At 40.3% G+C, this 24766-nt stretch overlaps 1 long non-coding RNA gene across 3 annotated transcripts in view; it reads right to left on the bottom strand.

Annotated features, from left to right (window-relative positions):
- LOC147355129 (uncharacterized) overlaps window positions 1-24766 on the bottom strand; it is a 518407-nt gene that overhangs the window by 9793 nt on the left and 483848 nt on the right. The window contains exon 3 of one of the 3 annotated variants that reach the window (XR_015144225.1): window positions 3831-5080. The exons of 1 other annotated variant lie outside the window; for it this stretch is intronic. This is a non-coding gene — a long non-coding RNA (uncharacterized LOC147355129). Of the gene's footprint in view, window positions 1-3830; window positions 5081-20401; window positions 20600-24766 lie in introns of those variants that run through there. One more of the 3 variants, XR_015144227.1, reaches the window with a different exon arrangement.

Below are 24766 nucleotides of genomic sequence, written 5' to 3'. Positions count from 1 at the left end.
CCATTTCCTTGTCCAGGTAATTTTCCTGACCTAGGGATTAAAACTGTATCTCTTGAAATGGCAGGTGGATTATTTACCACTGAGCCATGAGAGGAGCCAGCCATGTTATCATTTTAATGAGGATATAATAGAACCATCTTTCCAAATATACAAAGTACCTTAAACACTGAAACAGAGATATCATATAGAAAATGATGGATTAAATTTCAAAAGAAAGAAACTAAAGACATCATATGAAAGAAGGAATAGCCTGAAGAATCTGAAGGCTTGAAAGTACACAGAACATTTCCCTTGACTACACTAATCAAATTCACCTATATTGAGCACTCAATTTATTACAATGAAAATGAACATATTGCCTTATCCTCCATAATTGAAAATATACACCATTAGAAATCTGACATTAGAAGAGACAATTTAATTATTTTCTCTATTAATTATAGGGTAATAGGTTTCTCTTCAGAACTTTCTAATTTGTTCATCTTGCTACAAAATTATAGGTTAGGCAAATCATTCAGAAATATGTTGACTTTTCCCACAATTTTCTGCTGTCTTTGCAAATATGCCTTTGTCTTCTAATGTCTCTGTGGCATTTTCACAACAGGAATTGTCATTATTTGTAGTTTCAGGCATTAAAGCATCAAGCCAAGAATTATTAGAGATGTTAGAAAGTAGTAAAACACCTGCCATTCCAAATTGTCTTTAGATAATACAAACTGAATGTGCTCTGTGTTTATAACTGACCCATTAATTATGTGCTGGAAATTTCAAGTAAAGTTCCTACTGTTTTCAGAATTGAGAACGCAATGCTGACTGGTCTTGCAAGAACTGCCAAGAGATAATAAGAGATGATTTAAAGGGATATGAAAACAAATTCTTAATACTGTTTGAGGCTCTGTTTCAGAATGTGGTGGCAGGAAATTCTTTAGCTTTAAATATCTGGAGAAGGAAATGACAACCCACTCCAGTATTCTTGTGTGGAGAATCCCATGGACAGAGGAACCTGGCAAGCTACAGTCCATTGGGTTGCAAGAGTCGGACACAATTTAACGACTAAACCACCACTACCATGCTGATTACCTGATTAAATACTAGTCTTTCACTTAAACCTTGATCTTGATTCTCTCTAGTACCAAAACTACTGACTTGCTAGAGGTGTCTCTGAAAACAATTTTAATGTGCTTTCTAGACTAAAAAACTTAATAAATGACATCTCTATCCTTTTAATGACCTGAAATACCCTCAAGATTTTATGTGTTTTCCCAACAGTTAAAATATTATAAATTTAGCAAGAATGTTTAGTATTTTTGAAAAAAAATCATAAAATTGTTTCTCCCATGGGAAATTCCACTTGTAAATATAATCTGGTTAAACTTGAATGAGAATGATCCTAGGGGAAAATTACTGTGATGGACAAGGTGACTTGACAATTATATTTTGCTGCAAGTGGGATTTTTTTTGCCTCAACTGATGGCAGTCCGGTCAGTAGACAGACCTGTTCTAAACCTTTCAGATAATTTCTAAGCTGCAGATGGCCATGTGATTTTGAGGTGAACATATCTCAAGAATGATAAAATCAGGTTATAAAGCCCAGTCATTTTGACTTAATACACAATAATTAGGAAGCGTGAAGGAAAATGTTTCAAAGATACTAATGGGGTAGTGCAAGGCTATAACCATTCATGCCAGCAATACAGAGTTCATATTCTCTGTGCTGTCTTCCTCCTTCCCACAGTTGCTGATTTCAGGAAGATTCCCTAAAAATACTATTTTATACCATTATGGACTGAATTGTGTATCCCCTCCAATTCCTATGTTAAAGTTCTAACACTAGTACCTCAGGTAATTGTATTTGGATAAGGCCTTTAAAGAGGTAATTACATTTAAATGAGGCAATTAGGAGAGATCTTAAAACAGTATGATTGGTGTACTTATAATAGTAAGAGATTAGGACATAGAGAGAGACACTAATGGCATATATGCAAGAAGGACGACCACATGAAGAATTGGCAAGGAAGTGTACAAGCCAAGGAGAGAGGCCTCAAAGGAAACCAATCCTGTCTGTATGCATGGTCAGAAAACTGACAACTTCTCAATTAAAAACTATTTTTGTTTAAATAAATTTATTTTTACCTTTCCTCAGGTAGCTTTTAATATATATTCCCCCCAAATTATTACAATGATGAGCAGAGATAATTGGATTTTTCCAGTGCATTTTGATGCAGTTAATTACTGGTACAAGATGTATGATGCATGATACAAATATATATAACTCTATATAAATACATTAAAAATACGTAAATATATATGACAATGAATAAGTAAACAATGATTTTAATACATATAATACAAAACAAGGTGAAATAAAATGAGTAATTTAATGAATATTTTTTGAAAACATAAAAACTGAATGAAGAAATAAGAAAGCAGAGAAGAAAAAAAAAGGAAATTTAGTAAACAGAAAAAAAATTGAGTGCTTTTAAAAAGAAATCAACAAAACAGGCTCTGTGGGATAAATTAAGAAAAAAAAAGGATACAAAATTACTTTGTGAAAAATAGAGTAAATATTGAAGAAATTTAATTGTATGTGTATGTGAAATTTAAAAACTTACAGAAGAATCATTACTATTTTCAAATTGGCTTCAAAATCTAGATTAAAATGATTTTCTGGAAAAACTACAATTATGGTCAATTTTTGGCCAATTTTGGCCAACTTCTAGTTAATTTTGGTAATCAAAATAGATGTCATAGTGAAAGTGAAAGTTGCTCAGTCATGCGACTCTTTGAGACCACGTGGACTATACAGTCCATGGAATTCTCTAGGCCAAAATACTGGAGTGGGTAGCTGTTCCCTTCTCCATGGTATCTTCCCAACCCACTGGATCAAACCCAGGTCTCCCACTTTGCAGGCAGATTCTTTACCAGCTGAGCCACTAGCGAAGCTCAAGAATACTGGAATGGGTAGCCTAATCCTTCTCTAGGGTAACTTCCCAACCCAGGAATCAAACTGGGGTTCTTGCATTGAAGGCAGATTATTTACCACCTGAGCTACCAGGGAAGATGTCATAGAGGTAGGCCACAACAGCAGCAGCATGCGCGTTTAGTTATGTCTGATCCTTTGTGACCCATTGACTGTATTCTCCCAGGCTCCTCTGTCTATGGATTTTTTTTTTTTGGTAAGAATACTGAAGCAGGTTGCCACTGCATACTCCAGGGGATCTCCCAACCCAGGGATGGAAAATGTGTCTCTTGTGTCTCCTCTATTGGCAGGCGGGTTATTTACCAGCTGAGCCAGCTATTAAACTGACTCTTTATGGTCATGAAAAATACACATGGCATTAAATCCTTGAGGATATAATTTACTTGTGAATTATTTTAGACATTGTGTCATTTCCTTCTTCAATGCACACATACATGCTAAGTCGCTTCAGTCATGTCCGACTCTGTGCGACCCCATAGACGGCAGCCCACCAGGCTCCCCTGCCCCTGGGATTCTCCACGCAAGAGTACAGGAGTGGGTTGCCATTTCCTTCTCCAATGCAGGAAAGTGAAAAGTGAAAGTGAGGTTGCTCAGTCGTGTCCGACTCTTCACGACCCCATGGACTGCAGCCTACCAGGCTCCTCCGTCCACGGGATTTTCCAGGCAAGAGTACTGGAGTGGGGTGCCATCGCCTTCTCCAAAACATGCATGCATACACACATAAAAGCAATACACAATAAAATGAAAACCACTCTTTGGCATAACATATTGAGATTACAAAATATTTTGTGGTCAAACATCAAATAAATTTCAGCTACATATTACAAGATAAATAATTAATGGAATCAAGTGAAATTTATTCCAGGAATTCAGAACATCTTTATCATAATTTGTGTTAGAAAGACAATGGCAAAAAGAAAAATAATTATATGATCAATTCAACAAGTGCCAGAAAGTCACTTGATAAAATACAACATGCATTTCTGATAAAAACTATTAATAGGAAGGAAATGTTATTTCTTAATGTAAATTAAAAAGGTAAAAGCCAACAACATGCATAATGCTGGATCATCAGAAGCATAAATTTTAAGAACACTATAAGATTGTCCATTATAAACATTAATATTTAACAATACTCTAAAAGTACTATCCAATTAGTTGTAGAAAAAGAAAGCATAATTATCATTGTTCTAGATGATACTGTATATCTAAAATACTTTAAAAAATGCACTTAAAATTTTAAAATAAAATATCGGTGTGTTACAAAATGAATAGACCAAATAGGCAAAATAAATAAATGATTAGATTCCACATATAAACTTAGAAGTTAAGGTAGAATATTTAATGGAAGATAATATTGTCCTATATTCCCTTTACTAATAGCAACCTAAAAGTTAAACAAACAACAAAAATAGACATAAATTCAAATATACTACACAGTATCAAATAATTATAACTTCAAATTCAGAGTCTTTTTTCTTAAATATCAGAGTACTCAGGGATCTTGTTTTCAAGAGAGATAAGTATATTCTATCTAGATTAAACAAAAAGAAAAAATTTTGGACAAATATCAGGGTCTTACTGATTGTGCTTAAGGTTGGAAGTTCTTGCCTAGACAAAAAGTTAGACACTAAAACAGTTCTGCTGGACCAAAGAATAAAATGCACATGGGATCTTTAAAATAAATCATCAGGAAGGGCTGTTGGGGCCAACAGTAGACAGTGTAGCTACCACCAATTATAATAAGGAGCCTTATGTATTCAGCCTGGTAGCAGATTCAGTTTATAAGTTTCTGGAACCATTACTTAAATTGAAAGACTCCTAAACCTGCAAAGCCTAGAATTATGCTGACAAAAATAATGTTTTCTTTAACAATCCAAATATTCATTATGAAAGGTGCCATGCTGCTTCTACCCCTTGCTTAATAGGGAACAGTATTTTCTTTATGGGAGAGACAGCTCCATAGAGTTATTTCTGGTTCAAATTTCACATTATAATCTGAAGATCCACACCCCATCCTGCAAAGAGCTTGCTTCTCAGTTGGCCAGATAGCTTTCTTCCATATCTGTCAGAGCTAAATCTCTCACTTCTTCCTGGTCTCTGATAAAATAGTAATGTGATGTCAGAAGTCAATATTGCCATCGCCTTGCTCATGGAAAAAACATTGTCCCTAGGTATGACTTTAAGAAACTGTTAAAGCGATGCTATAACGGAGCTAGCTATACTTATGATAGAATTTAAATAAATATATTTATAAGCTGATTATATTGTTATTAATATAGTGTCTGGTTGTCACCTAGGCATAATCTTTGGGAAATTACTTTTTGCAAAATACATCTGGACCTGCACAAACATGATGCATTACAACACAATCAAAATATTATTAATGGATCTAGCCCTTCTAGTCAGATTTATGCAGCTCAGAAAATAAAAAGAGAAAAGAAGAGTGAAAAAGCTGAATTAAAACTCAACATTAAAAAAATGAAGATCATGGAATCTGGTCCCATCACTTCATGGCAAATGGATGAGGAACAATGGAAACAGTAACACATTTTATTTCCTTGGGCTCCAAAATCACCTCAGATGGTGACTGCAGCCATGAAATTAAAAGATGCTTGCTCCTTGGAAGAAAAGCTATGATAAAACTAGACAGCATATTAAAAAGCAGAGACATTACTTTGCCGACAAAGGTACGTCTAGTCAAAGCTATGGTTTTTCCAGTAGTCATGTATGGATGTGAGAGTTGAACCATAAAAAGGCTGAACACCAAAGAATTAATGCTATTGAATCGTGCTGTTGGAGAGGTCTCTTGAGAGTCCCTTGGACAAGGAGATCAAAACAGTCCATCTTAAAGGAAATCAATCCTGAATATTTATTAGAAGAACCAATGCTGAAACTGAAGTTACAATCTTTGGCTACCTGATGCAAAGAGCCAACTCATTAGAAAAGACCCTGATGCTGGGAAAGTTTGAAGGCAGGAGGAGAAGGGGATGGCAGAAGATGAGATGATTGGATGGCAATACTGACTCGATGGATGAGTCTGAGCAAGCTCCAGGAGTTGGTGATGGACAGGGAAGCCTGGTGATGGACAGGAAGCCTGGGGTCTCAAAGAGTCATATACCACTGAGTGGCTGAACAACAGCAAATCTTAGAAACAAAAAGATATTTTTTCTTAATGGAAAATTTAATAATTTCTTAATAGAAATTTATACTTCAATATAAGTTGATCATATTGTAATTATTATCTTGGGAATCATGGAGAAAAGAACTATATTTCTGCTGTCAAGGGTTCAGATTACCTTTGGATGTGGATGGATCCCAGTTATTTTAAGAATAAAATTTAATATAATGATTTGTAAGTATATGCGTTTTTGTTGAGTATAGTTGATATACATAAAACACAATGTTATTATTTTAACTGAATAGCTGCATGTAGCTAAAGGACTAAAGGCATATTACCTACGTCCAGATAAAAGTTACTGAAGGAATCCTTAACCTCTACTAAAAATAGCCATCAGGACTATTAGCTTCAGGGACTAATATTAGATTAAAGCTGGAGGTTTAGGGAAATGACTTTTTGCATTAACAGCCATTCACCCTTCTCATCCTGCAAATTCTATCTCTAAGGTACCCTTTGTAATTATTCCAAGTGTGATGTTTCTTTAAAAAACAATTATAGCAGTCATTAGCACCATGGAAACACAGCCCCAAGCCAACACTGGTACTTCCAGAGTAGTTAAACTTGGAATCATGGAAAAAAAGGAATACCTCAAGGCTATGGTTACCAGTCATAAAAATTTCAAGTGGAAATTGAACAATTCTTAAAAATTTAAAGTATTCTAGCCACAAAATTAAAAAAGATTACTGAAATTTAACCAAGATGCAGTGAAAAGAAATATTTGTCTCAGGGATATTTAATGGACTACGGGAACGGTGAAAATGTAGGTTTCATATGGATTTTTGCAAAGCGAAATACATACACATGAAAATCTACACTTAACATTGGGACTTTCCTGGCAGTCTAGTGGCTGAGACTTTGAACTTCTACTATAGGGAACATGGGTTCAATCCCTAGTTGATGTGGCATATATATATATATATATATACACACACACACACACACACACACACACACACATACACATATGTATATATGTATATATGTGTGTGTAAAAGGCCGGCGGCGGGGAGGACCAACCGCACGACCGAGGCCAGGGGCGGTGGCCGGGAGGACCAACCCCAAGTCCAAGGAGCCATGGCTGCGCGGGCGCAGGAGGGCCTAGAGGAGCTATCCCACATTGAAAGTCAGGAAGGGCAGCGGTGAGGAGATACCCCTCGTCCAAGGTAAGGAGCAATGGCTGCGCTTTGCTGGAGCAGCCATGAAGAGATACCCCACACCCAAGTAAGACAGTAGGTGTTGCAAGAGGGCATCAGAGGGCAAACACACTGAAACCATACTCACAAAAAACTAGTCAATCTAATCACACTAGGACCACAGCCTTGTCTAACTCAATGAAACTAAGCTGTGCCCATGGGGCAACCCAAGACGGGCGGGTCATGGTGGAGAGATTTGACAGAATGTGGTCCACTGGAGAAGGGAATGGCAAATCACTTCAGTATTCTTACCTTGAGAACCCCATGAACAGTATGAAAAGGCAAAATGATAGGATACTGAAAGAGAAACTCCCCAGGTCACTAGGTGCCCAATATGCTACTGGAGATCAGTGGAGAAATAATTCCAAAAAGAATGAAGGGATGGAGCCAAAGCAAAAACAATACCCAGCTGTGGATGTGACTGGTGACAGAAGCAAGGTCCAGTGGTGTAAAGAGCAATATTGCATAGGAACCTGGAATGTCAGGTCCATGAATCAAGGCAAATTGGAAGTGGTCAAACAAGAGATGGCAAGAGTGAATGTCGACATTCTAGGAATCAGCAAACTGAAATGGACTGGAATGGGTGAATTTAACTCAGATGACCATTGTATCTACTACTGTGGGCAGGAATCCCTCAGAAGAAATGGAGTGCCCAACATGGTCAACAAAAGAGTCCGAAATGCAGTACTTGGATGAAATCTCAAAAATGACAGAATGATCTCTGTTTGTTTCCAAGGCAAACCATTCAATATCACAGTAATCCAAGTCTATGCCCCAACCAGTAATGCTGAAGAAGCTGGACTTGAATGGTTCTATGAAGACCTACAAGACCTTTTAGAACTAACACCCAAAAAAGATGTCCTTTTCATTATAGGGGACTGGAATGCAAAAGTAGGAAGTCAAGAAACACCTGGAGTAACAGGCAAATTTGGCCTCGGAATACGGAATGAAGCAGGGCAAAGACTAATAGAGTTTTGCCAAGAAAATGCTCTGGTCATAACAAACACCCTCTTTCAACAACACAAGAGAAGACTCTATACATGGACATCACCAGATGGTCAACACCAAAATCAGATTGATTATATTCTTTGCAGCCAAAGATGGAGAAGCTCTATACAGTCAACAAAAACAAGACCAGGAGCTGACTGTGGTTCAGGCCATGAACTCCTTATTGCCAAATTCACACTGAAATTGAAGAAAGTAGGGAAAACTACTAGACCATTCAGGTATGACCTAAATCAAATCCCTTATGATTATACAGTGGAAGTGAGAAATAGATTTAAGGGCCTAGATCTGATAGATAGAGTGCCTGATGAACTATGGAATGAGGTTCATGACATTGTACAGGAGAAAGGATCAAGACCATTCCCATAGAAAAGAAATGCAAAAAGCAAAATTGCTGTCTGGGGAGGCCTTATAAATAGCTGTGAAAGGAAGAGAAGCAAAAAGCAAAGGATAAAAGGAAAGATATAAACATCTGAATTCAGAGTTCCAAAGAATAGCAAGAAGAGATAAGAAAGCCTTTTTTAGCGATCAATGCAAAGAAATAGAAAAAAACAACAGAATGGGAAAGACTAGGGATCTCTTCAAGAAAATCAGAGATACTAAAGGAACATTTCATGCAAAGATGAGCTCAATAAAGGACAGAAATGGTATGGACCTAACAGAAGCAGAAGATATTAAGAAGAGATGGCAAGAATACACAGAAGAACTGTACAAAAAAGATCTTCACGACCCAGATAATCACAATGGTGTGATTACTGATCTAAAGCTAGACATCCTGGAATGTGAAGTCAAGTGGGCCTTAGAAAGCATCACTATGAACAAAGCTAGTGGAGGTGATGGAATTCCAGTTGAGCTATTCCAAATCCTGAAAGATGATGCTGTGAAAGTGCTGTACTCAATATGCCAGCAAATTTGGAAAACTCAGCAGTGGCCACAGGACTGGAAAAGGTCAGTTTTCATTCCAATCCCAAAGAAAGGCAATGCCAAAGAATGCTCAAACTACTGCACAATTGCAGTCATCTCACACGCTAGTAAAGCAATGCTCAAAATTCTCCAAGCCAGGCTTCAGCAATATGTGAACCGTGAACTTCCTGATGTTCAAGCTGGTTTTAGAAAAGGCAAGGGAACCAGAGATCAAATTGCCAATGTCCGCTGGATCATAGAAAAAGCAAGAAAGTTCCAGAAAAACATCTATTTCTGCTTTATTGACTATGCCAAAGCCTTTGACCATGTGGATCACAATAAACTGTGGAAAATTCTGAAAGAGATGGAAATACCAGACCACCTGATCTGCCTCTTGAGAAATCTGTATGCAGGTCAGGAAGCAACAGTTAGAACTGGACATGGACCAAAAGACTAGTTCCAAATAGGAAAAGGAGTTCATCAAGGCTGTATATTGTCACCCTGTTTATTTAACTTATATGCAGAGTACATCATGAGAAACGCTGGACTGGAAGAAACACAAGCTGGAATCAAGATTGCCGGGAGAAATATCAATAACCTCAGATATGCAGATGACACCACCTTTATTGCAGAAAATGAAGAGGAACTCAAAAGCCTCTTGATGAAAGTGAAAGTGGATAGTGAAAAAGTTGGCTTAAAGCTCAACATTCAGAAAATGAAGATCATGGCATCCGGTCCCACCACTTCATGGGAAATAGATGGGGAAACAGTGGAAACAGTGTTAGACTTTATTTTTCTGGGCTCCAAAATCACTACAGATGGTGACTGCAGCCATGAAATTAAAAGACGCTTACTCCTTGGAAGAAAAGTTATGACCAACCTAGATAGCATATTCAAAAGCAGAGACATTACTTTGCCAACAAAGGTTCATCTAGTCAAGGCTATGGTTTTTCCTGTGGTCATGTATGGATGTGAGAGTTGGACTGTGAAGAAAGCTGAGCGCCGCAGAATTGATGCTTTTGAACTGTGGTGTTGGAGAAGACTCTTGAGAGTCCCTTGGACTGCAAGGAGATCCAACCAGTCCATTCTGAAGGAGATCAGCCCTGGGATTTCTTTGGAAGGAATGATGCTAAACCTGAAACTCCAGTACTTTGGCCACCTCGTGCAAAGAGTTGACTCATTGGAAAAGACTCTGATGCTGGGAGGGATCGGGGGCAGGAGGAGAAGGGGATGACAGAGGATGAGATGGCTGGATGGCATCGCTGACTCGATGGATGTGAGTCTTGGTGAACTCCGGGAGTTGGTGATGGACAGGGAGGCCTGGCTTGCTGCGATTCAGGGGGTTGCAAAGAGTTGGACAGGACTGAGCGACTGATCTGAGATCTGATATATATAATCTACTCTACTTCTAAAGGTGTATCTGAATTAAAATATTAGCTCTTCCTTCTCAGTGCAGTGCAACTTTAGTCAAGTAACTTCATTTCTCTGCGCTTCAATCTCTTCATCTTTAAAGTAGATAGGAATTTCTGTCTCCTTTGTCCATTGTTCTCTCCCCAGGCTTCCATTTCTTTGAAAGGTGATAGGCGGTAAATCAATTTTTGTTTAAAGAATCAATTAGTTTATTTTAACTACTCAGGTAAAACTCTGTGATCTTTTTTTTCAGAATTTTTGAAGACTAGCAAAATTGATATTCCACCTGTGGTTAAAATTATGTAGTTTTTCTTAATATAAATTATGTTTATAAAAAGATATTAACTTTAGATTATATCTGGCTAGTATATCTTCCTTCACTGGTTCAAAAATGGTTCCTTTTCATACATTTTATTTTTGAAACTTAATATTGTGACAACCACAATATAAAAAAACATCATAGAAACCTGTGTACTTTCATCCAACTTTATAGCAATCTTCCTGAACTCTGAAATATGTTAGAAAGCATGTTTGTTTTTAGGTCCTCAGCAATGTTTTTTAGGCATCCTCTGACATTTCTAACAACGAAATTAACTTTATCTCAATCCCACATTGTTTTGTATGTTGTATTTGAGCCATTTAACCATGGCAAAGAGAAAAAGTGTTACTCCAATGGTATGGAGAATCAGAATTTCATTTTTAAAAAGAGATTTCAGAAGAACCATCTTTACCATTAATAGTGTTTTACAGAATACCGTGTTCAACACAGACAGACTTGCTGAAAAGTAATTGCAGAAATTCCTCTTCATATGTTGGGCACAATTTTTAAGTGCTTTGATAATAATCTGTATGAAGACATGTATTTAATAGTTTATTATAATTCTAAGCTCTTTTAATTTTTAAAAATTCTATTAGACGTTTATTATTTTATCTTGCTAAATTATGTACTTTTATTTAAAAAAAAGAAAAAGTCAACTCTACCCATGTATATACTTCTGCCTGACTTACTATTATCTTTATATATGTTTTACTTTTCAAATATATTTTGTCAGTGTGTTACCATAAATATAATTGAATAAAATAAGTTTGCATTTATTTAATCAAGTTTACAAAAGACATTATTTTACAATATTCTAAGGCAGAATGTGTTTGTTTATGAATTTATACATTAAATATACAAAATCTTCTTGGGATCACTAGTTCATTGCATGCTAGAGGTGATCATATAACATACAGAGCAAATAAGTGTTAATCTGTGTATCAAAACATAGAAAGTTTAATATTCTGTTCATGTCATATGAAAAATTCTCACAAACTACTTGGTAAAGAATATTTTCTACTACAGGGACCACTGTTTATGACACTGAATATTGTGGCTTCGGAGGGAAAAATGCAGTCTCTCGTTTATTGGATCTGTCAGGGGAGTTTGTAATTTCCTCAGTTCTGTCTTGTCACAACAAAAATTTGAAGTGACGGAGCAGTGTTAACAGCCCTTGGATGGGCCAGTGTCACAGCTTTTGGACAGACCAGTGTCACAGCTCTCGGATGGACCAGTGTTACAGCTCCGTGTTACAGCTCAGTTTTATTTAGAAAATAAAGGAAAATACATCCTTGAGGCATGAGGGGATGCCGACCCAAAAGGCACGAAGAGACACCCCTGGCCCTTTGGTTCCTCTTTATATGTTTTTTCTCCTCCCCCTGGGCCTGCCTTATGTAAATTGGCAGCCAGGAGTGCTGTTTGTTCTACCTGAGGTCCTCACTCCCATCCTCAGACCTTCCTTTGTTCTATTTTTGCGGACTTTTCCCTTCTTTGTCTTTCAGCCACCACCATTCTAGACTCCTTTTTCCTATTCTAACTCCCTAACATTCCCCCCTCAAGAGATGGGAAGCCCAATTCTTTGGGAATAGGGGCTTCGAGGTCTCTCTGGCTACTTCCTGCTGACCTAGGGCTGTGAGGGGCATTGGGCCTCCCCCTCTTGCTAGTCTCAGGCCTCAGAATCCTTATAGCAGTGTCCATCTAAGGGTGAGTGATATTTTCTGTGGTTGGCTGTAGTTTTATATATCATTTTTAAACTGGCAGCACATGTTGTAGCTCGTTGACTCGGGCAGAGACAAAACAGGTTAGACAATAATACATGGAGCAGTCATAAGCAGCATCAATACGGTGATGACAAGGACTAGTAGGGGCATTAGCCAACTTCAAATTTCCATCACCAGGAGGATCCCCCAAAGAGAGATTGTAGTCATCCTAAGAACTCTCCAGCTTGTTCTTTGAGATCCTGTAGGGTCTGAATGTTTTTCTTGAGGACTGTGAGACTTTCTTTAACTTAGCTTGAGGTATTTATGCAGAAACAACACATCTCATTCAAGATGGCTCAAGTCCCTCCTCAGAGAAGGCAATGGCACCCCTCTCCAGTACTCTTGCCTGGAAAATCCCATGTACGGAGGATCCTGGTAGGCTGCAGTCCATGGGGTCGTGAAGAGTCAGACACGATTGAGCGACTTCACTTTCACTTTCCTGCATTGGAGAGGGAAATGGCAACCTAGTACTCTTGCCTGGGACAATCCCAGGGGTGGGGGAGCCTGGTGGGCTGCTGTCTATGCGGTTGCACAGAGTCGGACACGACTGAAGCGACTTAGCAGCAGCAGCAGCAAGTCTCTCCTTCTTCAGGGATTAGATAATCTATCTCCTGTCTTTTTTGCAGTATAACCCATGCCAAGCTATGTTGGCTCTTTAGAGCTGTCCTGAGAAATCTTATTCCCAGAAATTGATTTTGGGGGTATTCACTAGAATGACTTATATGCAGAGTACATCATGAGAAATGCTGGGCTGGAAGAAGCACAGGCTGAAATCAAGATTGCCAAGAGAAATATCAATATCCTCAGATATGCAGATGACACCACCCTTATGGCAGAAAGTGAAGAGGAACTAAAAAGCCTCTTGATGAAAGTGAAAGAGAAGAGTGAAAAAGTGGGCTTAAAGCTCAGCATTCAGAAAACAAAGATCATGGCATCTGGTCCCATCACTTCATGGGAAATAGATGGGGAAACAGTGGAAACAGTGTCAGATTTTATTTTCTTGGATTCCAAAATCACTGCAGATGGTGACTGCAGCCATGAAATTAAAAGACGCTTACTCCTTGAAAGGAAAGTTATGATCAACCTAGATAGCATATTCAAAAGCAGAGACATTACTTTGCCAACAAAGGTCCATCTAGTCAAGGCTATGGTTTTTCCAGTGGTCATGTATGGATGTGAGAGTTGGACTGTGAAGAAAGCTGAGTGCCAAAGAATTGATGCTTTTGAACTGTGGTGTTGGAGAAGACTCTTGAGAGTCCCTTGGACTGCAAGGAGATCCAACCAGTCCATTCTGAAGGAGATCAGCCCTGGGTGTTCTTTGGAAGGAATGATGCTAAAGCTGAAACTCCAGTACTTTGGCCACCTCATGCAAAGAGTTGACTCATTGAAAAAGACTTTGACGCTGAAACTCCAGTACTTTGGCCACCTCATGCGAAGAGTTGACTCATTGAAAAAGACTCTGATGCTGGGAGGGATTGGGGGCAGGAGGAAAAGGGGACGACAGAGGATGAGATGGCTGGATGGCATCACTGACTTGATGGACGTGAGTTTGAGTGAACTCCGGGAGATGGTGATGGACAGGGAGGCCTGGCGTGCTGTGATTCATGGGGCCGCAAAGAGTCGGACACGACTGAGCGACTGAACTGATTAAAATGACATCCATTTGTAGTTCTGAATAGGTGTCTGAGATCTCCCAGGGGCTCACAGGTGTACTGAGTGCCCTTTTCTGTTTTCTTCCATGGCTTGACTCATGAGTAGTGAATCCAGGAGTCATCTCCTGGTACCTTGACTGCTGTGGGGGTAGAAAGTATTACAGGGTAGGGGCCCTTCCATGTGGGTGGGAGTTGAGCCTTTAGAGACCAATATTTCGAGAATTTAATTAGGACTTGAGTCCCTGGAACATATAGTGGTGACTCCTTAGAATATTTTGGGTCCTGGTTGACACCCCACAAGCATATATCTTGTTGGAATTGCCCGATGGTCACGGTATAAGACTGGAGGGTCTGAGCCTCTGGATCTAAGAAAAGGTCATTGACATAAACAAAAGATCTCCCATATAGCATCTCATAAGGACTAAGACCAACCTGTTCCTTAGGGGCAATACAGGTGCTGAGGAGAGCTATTGGTAAAGCCTCCTTCCATCCCAGGGAGGTCTCCTAGGTTATTGTTTTTATCGCTGATTTTAAGAATTGGTTGGCTCTTTCTACTTTTCCTGAAGATTGAGGCCTCCAGCAACAATGGAGATAAGTAATGCCCAATGCTTTAGAGATCCCTTGGGTGACCTTAGAAGTAAATGATGTCTCCCATTGTCACTTTGTAATGGCAGAGCAAATCTCAGAATAATTTCATGGAGCAATTTTTTACTACCTCCTCAACTCAGTCCAGGTGGGAAAGCCTTCAATCCATCCTGTGAATGTATCTATCATGACTAATTGGTATTTATACCCTTGAGAAACTGGCATCTGGGTGAAGTCCATTTGCTTGTCAGTCCTCTCCTGGGTAGGTCCCACGTTGTTAGACGGGCTGAGCCAGCTGGGGTCTTTGAGATCCTTGGGGGAGCTTGTTTAATTGTCAAGTGGGACAAGAGGAGACCACTTGCCTTATAGTCATTTGGAGACCTGTTCCTCTGAAGAACCTTTCTAGTAATCGTTGGAGGGCCTTTTCCCCTAGATGAGTGGTGGCATGTAAGGCATTAACCAACTTCCATTGGAGGCTCCCAGGCAGAAAAAGGAGTCCCTTTTGCTGAGTCTAAGGATTTGATCACCATATTTGATTGGGGACCCTTGGGTGGTCAAGGGGCCTCTTTCTTTCCAAATAGCAGCATCTGCATGTAGCACCAGAAAGGCATATTTGGAGTCAGTGTAAATGGCTACTCTTTTTCCTTTTCTCAGCTCTAAAGCTTGAGTCAGGGCTATGAGCTCAGCTAATTGGGCTGAAGTACCTGGTGGAAGAGGCTTAGCCTCTATGGTCTCAAAATTGGAGACTACTACATATCTGGCTCTTCTATTTCCATCCAAGACAAAGCTGCTTTGAAGCATCAGTATACCAGATTTCCTCAGGATTGGTCAGAGGATCTTCTGACAATCCCTCTTGGGGTTTTGTCCAGTGGTCCAAGGTTTCTAGGCAAAAGTGAAAGGGGAGAGAGCCCTCGGGGGTAGACAGGAAGTTGCCTGGGTTGAGAACCGCACAGGGGGATATAGTGAGGCCTGGATTTTCCATCAGCACTATTTAATATCCGAGGATTCTTTGATCAGACATCCATAAATGGCCTCTCCCATTTAGGAGTTGTTTCACTTGGTGGCTGGTAAAAATAGTTTCCCCCCAAAAGAGTGTTTTAAAGCATCTTCTATCAGGATTGCAACAGCTGCAAGATTTCAAAGGCAGGGAGGCCAGCCTTGGGAGGTTGGGTCGAGCCTCTTGGATAAGTAAGCTACAGGCTTGGGCTCAGATCCCAACTTTTGAGTTAACACTCCCAAGGCTATTCCCTCTCTTTCATGGACATAAAGTTGGAATGCTTTCTCTGGGTCTGGAAACCTCAAGGCAGGTGCTTGAGTTAAATCTTGTTTTATTGTAGCCTCTTCCTTCTTTTGAGGAGTTCCCCACATCATTGGGATTGAATCATCCCATCCCTTGAAGCTTTCATATAAGGGCTGGGCAATTAGACCATAGTTGGGTATCCATATTCTACAATACCCAGTTAACTCCAGGAAAGCTTGCAATTGTTTTTGAGTTGTGGGGGAGGGCAACTGGAGGATTCCTTGTACCCGATCAGAGGACAGTCTCCTGGACTCGTGTGTAATCTGAAATCCCAGGTAAGTGATCTTTGTCTTGACCATCTGTGCCTTAGCATGGGAGACTTTATATCCTCTCTCTGCCTAAAAAGTTTAGAACCTGAATTACATGTAGTTGGGCATTTTCCTCATCTGGAGAGCAGATTAGTAGGTCATCTATGTATTGTAATATTTTCTCACTAGGTCCCAGGTTCAGATGTAGAAGATCCCAGCTAAGAGCCTGTCCAAACAGGTGGCGGCTATCTCTGAACCCCTGAAGTAATACTGTCCAAGTCATCTGTTGGTGTTTTGGTTTTTTTTTTCCTGGAGCTCCCCACTCAAAGGCAAAAAGATATTGGGATTCTTTAGCCAGTTGTATGCAAAAGAATGCATCTTTGAGATCCAAGACTAAACCACTTGGCACTGGGTGGGATTTCTCCCAAGATTACATAGGGATTGAGTACTGTGGAATGGAGCAGGACTACAGCTTAATTTATGATCTGGAGATCTTTAACCATTCACCAGGTTCTGTCATTTTTCTTTACAGAGAGGATTGGGGTGTGACATGGCAAATTGCTGGGGACCAATAGCCCACAGGCAAGAAATTTGTTTATTAGAGGCTGTAGTCATTCCCAGGCCTCTCTTCTGAGGGGATATTGTTTCTGGTTAGGGAACTGAGTGGGATCTCGGAGGACAATAATGACCAGTTCAGCTTGGTGGGCTCGTCCAGGAGTCCCGTGGTCCCACACCTGGGGGCTAATTTTGTCCTCCTATAGTTTTTGGTCCCTCTCTATTGGCGAGGGTATAGTGGGTTCTTCAGTAGTAACCAGGAGCTATAGGGCTCTAGGGGCTGAAAAGCTTCCCATCACAAGAGTGGTCCCCAGTTTAGTGAGTATATCTCTTCCCAATAAGGGAGTAGGACACTCAGGGACCACCAGAAACTGGTGGGAAAATGTGTCCATCTTAGCAACAAAGAAGTGCTTGGGTGAATCTTTTAGTACTTGTTTTTCCTGTAGCACCCAAAATGGTACAAGTTTGGGAGGAGAAGGCTCTGGAGTAGGAGGTCAGGACAGAGTAGGTAGCCCCTGTGTCAACCAAGAAATTCTCAAACCTACTTGCCACATCCAGTTGCACCCTTGACTTCAGCCCCGTGATGGTTATCCGTGACAGGCGGTCTGGCTGGAGCAGGCTGCTTCAGGCCTGTTGAACCATCCTGAGGGAAGGCTTGGCACTTGACCTTAAGGCTCTTGGGTCCCAAGGGCAGAGTGCCACCCAATGTCCCGATGATGGCATTTGTAGCAAGCCGTTTCAGGAGACTTGGCACGGTTTGAACACTCTTCGGTTTGAACACTCATCGGCCCAACGCCCTGCCTGTCTATAGATTAGGCATTTGCCTGGTGCCTTGTCCTTCAAGGACTCAGGGTTTGCCACAGGGCTTCCCTGAAGGGTGGCCAACATCTGGGCATGCCTTGTCTCTTTCCTTTTCTCCCTCTCCTGGGCTGTGACCTCCCTCTCCTGTTCTCTGTTATAAAAGGTATTGGTGGCTGTCTGGACCATCTCATCTAAAGAAGCAGCAGAATCCTGCTTCTGTAGCTGTTCTAACTTTATCCTAATGTCTGATGTGCATTGGATGCACAGAAATATGTGCAAAGAAATTTGTCCTTTAAAACTACCAGTCCCTCGTAAGAGTAAACTTTTGGAGGGGCTCTTTTAGCCTTTCCAGAAAGGCAATGGGGTTCTCACTGGAATCCTGACTTATTGCTGAGACTTAGCACAGTCCCACAAGGAATAGGCTTTCTTCTATTTTCATGGTGGACTTCCTCAGGGGTGAGTCTTTCTGCAGCTTATCCTACCCAGAACTCTTGCCACCTGAGAGCCAGGTGTCCCCGGGTCAGGGTGCAGATCCCCAGGCAAGCTGAGGCATGACAGCCTCCTGGAGATCGAATCCCTAGGCAGGTCGAGGCATGTAGGCCTCCTGAGAATTGTGTCCCTGGGCAGGTCGAGGCATGTTGACCTCCTGGGATCCCCCGGCTAGAGTTGGGTGTCCCCAAATCTCGAGCCATGACTAGTGCTGGATAGGATTAAGGGGTTGTAATTATAACTTATTGCCAGCTTGTTCACCACAGATGGGAATAGATATTATGATGTAAAGCAATCCACGCCTGTGCCCTAAGATTGGGAACCTGGTGAAGTGGTCATAAGCCTTATCCTCTTACTGCTTTAAGGGATTGTGAGTCACTGATTTCCTCTCCTACTCCTTCATAACAGAAGTTTAGGGTGTTTCCAATGGTAAACAGTTCATTGTCATAGACCCACTTTAGGTAAGAAGGGGACACAGAGGATGAGATGGCTGGATGCCATCACTGACTTGATGGACGTGAGTCTGAGTGATTTCTGGGAGTTGGTGATGGATAGGGAGGCCTGGCGTGCTGCGATTCATGGGGTCGCAAAGAGTTGGACACGACTGAGGGACTGAACTGAACTGAATGACAAAGGAGTGGGTTATCTGGCCCTGTTAAGGGCATTAAGAGTAATTTAACAATTGGTGGGGTGGAGCAATGTTGCCTACAAGGGGGCAGGGTCCTGGTTGTAGAAGTTAGTAATTGGCTTAAGAACAAATTGATAAGAGGCAACAGACCAGATGTTGCATAAAAGTGGAGTGGAGATTTGATCCAGGGGTGTGTTTGTAATTTTAGAAGGGTGGTAAGGGTTTAGGCCCAAATGGCCTGCAGGGCTAACCCCCAAAGTGACAAACATTATCCCTGGAAGCCCAATTGCCTTTGAAGGGATGCCAACAGATGGACTTCTAGCAGGCATTGTGTGCCTGTCTCCCACTCTAGGGGGTTCAGTGAGAGATGCTATTGTTGCACATGTTGTAGGAAACATGGAAGATGAAGGCCTGAATATCTAGAGGGATTGGATCTTATACAGTATTTCCCTCCCAAGGGCTAGCTATTTTCTGGTTGTCCCTCCAGAAGACTGTAGAGGCAACATTGTGGCCCCAGATGGGGCTCAGGAAAAGAGCATGAAACAGGAGGGAAGGGTGCAGGCCACAACTTTTGAAAGAATGACATGGCCCAAGGGCCTAATATAAACTGATTAAAATCAATTAGGTTCAAGATGACAAGTCAAAAGTAAACCTTGATCTCCAATCTGCAAGCTAAGTGACACACCCAGAGTTGGCAAGACAGTTCCAAGTCACTGTCCAAAGATGGAGAATGGGTAGCTCCCCAATGATTGGGATGATCCTCCCACTCATTAGCATATGAATTCACCCAGCTGGCAAAACCTAGCCACACCACATTCCATGGCAGAAGCACTTGCCCTCTGAAATGGCCCACACCCTGCAGAGTATGCTTCTCTCTGAATCTGAACAAATCCATCTCTTACCTATTGCTGTGTCTCTAACTGAATTTTTGCAATGAGACATCAAAGCCTGAGCTTCATTAGGTCCTGAAACCAGGCATCATGGATTTTGACCAGGCTCAAGTCCCAGGAGGGAGGAGCTGGAGGACAGGAGGAAAAAGCAGTGGGAAAAAAGTGCCAAGGAATCCCCTTCATAACCTGCAGGAAAATCTGCTAAATACCTGTGCTCACAGTTTTCACTGACTTGATCCTTAGTCAAAGAAGATTAAGCCCAGCAGACAGTGGAGCCTTTGGGACACACTGAGAAGTAGGCCCTGTCAGAGTCCCTCAGTTGCCCCCACTGTCACTCACCTGTTCCAGAGGGATTCGAGGAAACAAGGAACAAGGGATTGTAAAGGAATTAAGATTTTGCTAGGCATATGTCCTTCCAGCCATAGGAGCGAGGAGGTCTTCTGGATTCTGAGACTGAGCCGCGTGAGCTTTCTGCTGAGTTTGTTTTTCGCTGTCCCAGTTTCCAGCACGCTGGGCTTCTTGTCACTTCCCCTATGCTGGGTTTTCTTCGTGTTCAGCTTCCACCGCAGGAGCTTTCACCGAGTTGGGCTCCTGCTGTGTTTGGCCTCCTCCTTGCGGGGGGCTGTGCCAAGGTTGTTTCAGCCAGGTTAAATCTGAGTCATGGCACCAGATGTTGGAGGAGTGTGTAATTTCCTTGGTTCTGTCTCGTCACAACAAAAATATGAAGTGATGGACCAGCATTACAACTCTCGGACAGGCCAGTGTCACAGCTCTCAAACAGACCAGTGTCACAGCTCTCGGATGGACCAGTGTTACAGCTTTGTGTTACAGCTCAGTTTTATTTAGAAAATAAAGAAAACTACATCCTCAAGGCGTGAGGGCATGTCAACCCAAAGGACATGAAGAGAGGACCCTTTGCCTCCTCTTTATATGTTTTTTCTCCTCCCCCTCGGCCTGCCCCATGTAAACTGGGCTAGGCAGGAGTGCTGTTTGTTCTACCTGAGGTCCTCACTCCAGTCCTTGGACCTTCCTTTGTTCTATTTTCACGGGCTTTTCCCTTCCTTGTCTTTTAGCCACTGCCATTCTGGACTCTTTATTCCTGTTCTAACTACCTAACAGATCAAAAACACAGGATAAAATAACTGGCTTGTAATGATAGTAAACAGTTAATAATTATTTGCTGAACAAGGCATTTAGGTATTTATATACCATGTGCCATAAAATATTATTTCATTGGCCTGTTTGGGATAATATAGCTCTTTAATTAATAAATTCTTCTAAAAATAAGAAAATTCCAACTCAAAAATAAGGTAGTTAGCTTGCACAAGATCATATGCTATTTTACAAGGACATATTTTGAACCAATCAAGATGGAAATGGCAATCCACTCCAATATCCCTGCCTAGAGAATCCCATGGACAGAGGAACCTGGAGGGCTATAGTGCATGAGGTCGCAGAGTTGGACATGACTGAGCACACACACACTCTTTAAACCAAGATTTCCTGTTGTGTCAAGTATACTTTCCTATCTGTATATTTGCATCTTTATTCTGCATCACCATGTTAAAAGCAACCATATTGACAATCAAGACATGGAAGCTATCTAAGTGTTGATCAACAAATGAATTTAAAAATGTCATATATATGTATATATACACACATGCACACATACATACATACATATGTACGGTAGAACATTATTCAGCCATAAAAAGGTAGGAAATCCATTTGCAACAATAGGGATGGACCCTGAGGGCATTATGCTAAGTAAACGAAGTCAGAGAGAGACAGATACTGTATGACCTCACTTACATGTGGAATTTTTAAAAAGCCAAACTCATGGAAGTAGAAGTGGAAAGGTGATTGCTGGGGCATTGGAGGGTGGAGCCTATGAGGTGATGTTGGTCAAATGATACAAAATTCCAGTTATTAGTTGAATTAGTTATTAGTTGAACTTATTCAAGTAATATACAGTATGATGACTGTATACAGGACAATATACAGGATCTAATATACAGTATGATAACTATAGTTAACAATACTGTATTATATACTTGAAAGTTATTATAAGAGTAGATTTTAGATGTTCTCACCACACACACATATACATACACATACATATACATACACACATATACATATGTATGCACATATACATATGTACATATACACATACATATACATACACACACATATACATACACAAGCAGTAATTATGTGAGATGAGATTTTAAATAACCTTGTTTTGGTAATAATTTTGCAATATATAGGGCTTACCCAGTGGCACTAGTGGTAAAGAACCTGCCTGCCAATTCAAGAGATGCAACAGACTCGGGTTCGATCCCCAGGTCAGGAAGATCCACTGGAGGAGGGCAAGGAAACCCACTCCAGTATTCTTGCCTGGAGAATCCCATGGACAGAGAAGCCTGGTGGGCTGTAGTCCATAGGGTCAAAAAGAGTTGGACACAACTGAAACGATTTAGCATGTATGCAAGTTGCCATATATGAGTATACCAAATAATAACTTTGTACACCAAGGCAATGGCACCCCACTCCAGTACTCTTGCCTGGAAAATCCCATGGATGGAGAAGCCTGGTAGGCTGCAGTCCATGGGGTCGTGAAGAGTCGGACACGACTGAGCGACTTCACTTTCACTTTTCACTTCCATGCACTGGAGAAGGAAATGGCAACCCACTCCAGTGTTCTTGCCTGGAGAATCCCAGGGATGGGGGAGCCTGGTGGGCTTCTGTCTATGGGGTCGCACAGAGTCGGACACGATTGAAGCGACTTAGCAGCAGTAGCAGCAGTAGCAGCAGCAATGTTATTGTATCTCATTTGTATCTAAAGGGGAGGAGGAAGCCATCTAAGTGTTCTGCTGTAGCACTGAAGATCTGACTATATGTACAATAACATTCTTCTTAAACTATAAAATTATTTGAATCCAGTAAAAGTAGTTAACAACCAGTCAACCAACAATAAATGTTTATTAATTCCTAATTATTGTAGGTGTTTAAGCTAGGAAAATATTTTTCATTTTTATGAATATAGAGAATGCCATTATTAATCACATCTAAAACATCTATTCTAATTTTATATATTCTTAGCACTGTATAATTAGTTTTTTTCATACTTCAAATACTTGATCCTCTTGAGATATATAATCTGCACTGGCAGTTAAAGTCTTTTATTTATTGAACAGTAGGAAAGGGTGACATAGACAGAGTTTCCTGCCAATAAACTTCACTGCTGATATTATAAACAGGGTGTGTATGGATAGAAAAGAATTCCAACATGGAACATCCCTTACTGTTTGCCAAGTTCCTCATAGGTTGCTAATCACTACCTGACAATGATTCAATGAAAAGTGAAGTCAGACCACCAAACTATTTCATATGTCATAGCCTATTGAGCAGCTGCCAAACGTTAAACACCAGATGTCTTCATTGACCTAGGCTGGACTGAAAGCAGAGAATGAATAGCAATGACTCTATTTCATGTCCAAATTTCCTCAACCAGTTTAGAATTAAATACAACACATGCATGTATAAAAATCTGCTAAGCTGTAAGAACGAAATATTATAAATTCCATTTATATTTTATCTAAAACTGAAGCCATAAATACACACAAAGAATGTTTAGGGTTGCATAAATGAGTATCAGGGTCTTGTAAATGGCAATTAGAGCTAATCACTACTTTATATTAAACATAAATAAAAAGATAACTTAAAGCATAAGGTGGTTATCATGATATATTTCATGAAATAAATATTTATGTTTGGTATGTTAAGGTACTAAAAAACTAGGAAATGATGCTTATGAATATATGTATGTATGCATACACACATTTCATAATATATAAGGAGAAATATTTCCATAATCCATAATGTTAAAATTTTTATTAATTTTTTATAGATTGAAGTTCAATTTCTAGATGGTATATGTAGTACCTACTGCTATATCCAATGCTACACCAAATTTCTGGAACTTATATAAAAACATGCATATATAATTAGAGTTGCACCAGAAACAAGAAAATAGATTGGTGGGGGATCAAAGGCTCATGAGCAGTCCATTATAAACAATAAACAAGTTTGACATCTTTGAAATAAAAATTGCAGCAAAAGAGAAGAAGCACTGACCCATAATATGCTTATGTTGGTGGAGTCAGTAGCAGGTGACAATCAAGGGGCAATTTAGGTTGATTAATTGATGTGCAGGGGCAGGAGCAGTCAACAGGTTTACGTAGTACATCCACATTCAGTGAGAGCAAGTAGTGGGGATCTGCCTCTGGAACATGCCAAGAAAATGAGAGGTTTGTTCTGGGTGTAATAGCTGTGCTCTGGGAGTCTTAACAAAGAGAAAGGGGTAGTTTTATATTCAGAAAGACAGCTGCTGGGTAATCTTCAAATGGAAAGTGAGTAATATGTATCATAGGCAGAGTTATAACAATGTCCTCCAGGATTCCTCTAGCCTGGTTATTCAAACATTAATGTAATATGTTGTCAATGGACTTTGTAAATGGAGGTAAGATTACTAATCACTTGATTTTAAAATGGGGAAATCATTCTGTAATATCCAGGTGAGTCATAATCACTTGGACCTTTAAAAAGAAAAAGGCAGAATAGTCATTCACAGATGCAGCAGCAGAAGAGATGAAGCAGAAGCAGAGGTCAAAAACATGTGGTGTGTGAGTGAGAAGGGCTTGATCCTCCACTGCTTACCCTGAAGGTGGAGAAAAAGTTCTACAAGCCGTAGAATGCAAGTGACATCTAGAAGCTGAGAATGACTCTTAGCCAAGAGCTAGAAAAGAATCAGGGACCTCAATCCTACAACTGTGCATGCTTATTTGCTCAGTTGTGTCCAACT

The sequence above is a fragment of the Bos grunniens genome, chromosome 17 (genome assembly GCF_055505025.1).
Source record: "Bos grunniens cultivar Pamir isolate PY7600 chromosome 17, Bosgru_T2T1.0, whole genome shotgun sequence".
Lineage (NCBI taxonomy): Eukaryota > Metazoa > Chordata > Mammalia > Artiodactyla > Bovidae > Bos > Bos grunniens.
This window is presented reverse-complemented; position numbering and strand designations above follow the sequence as displayed.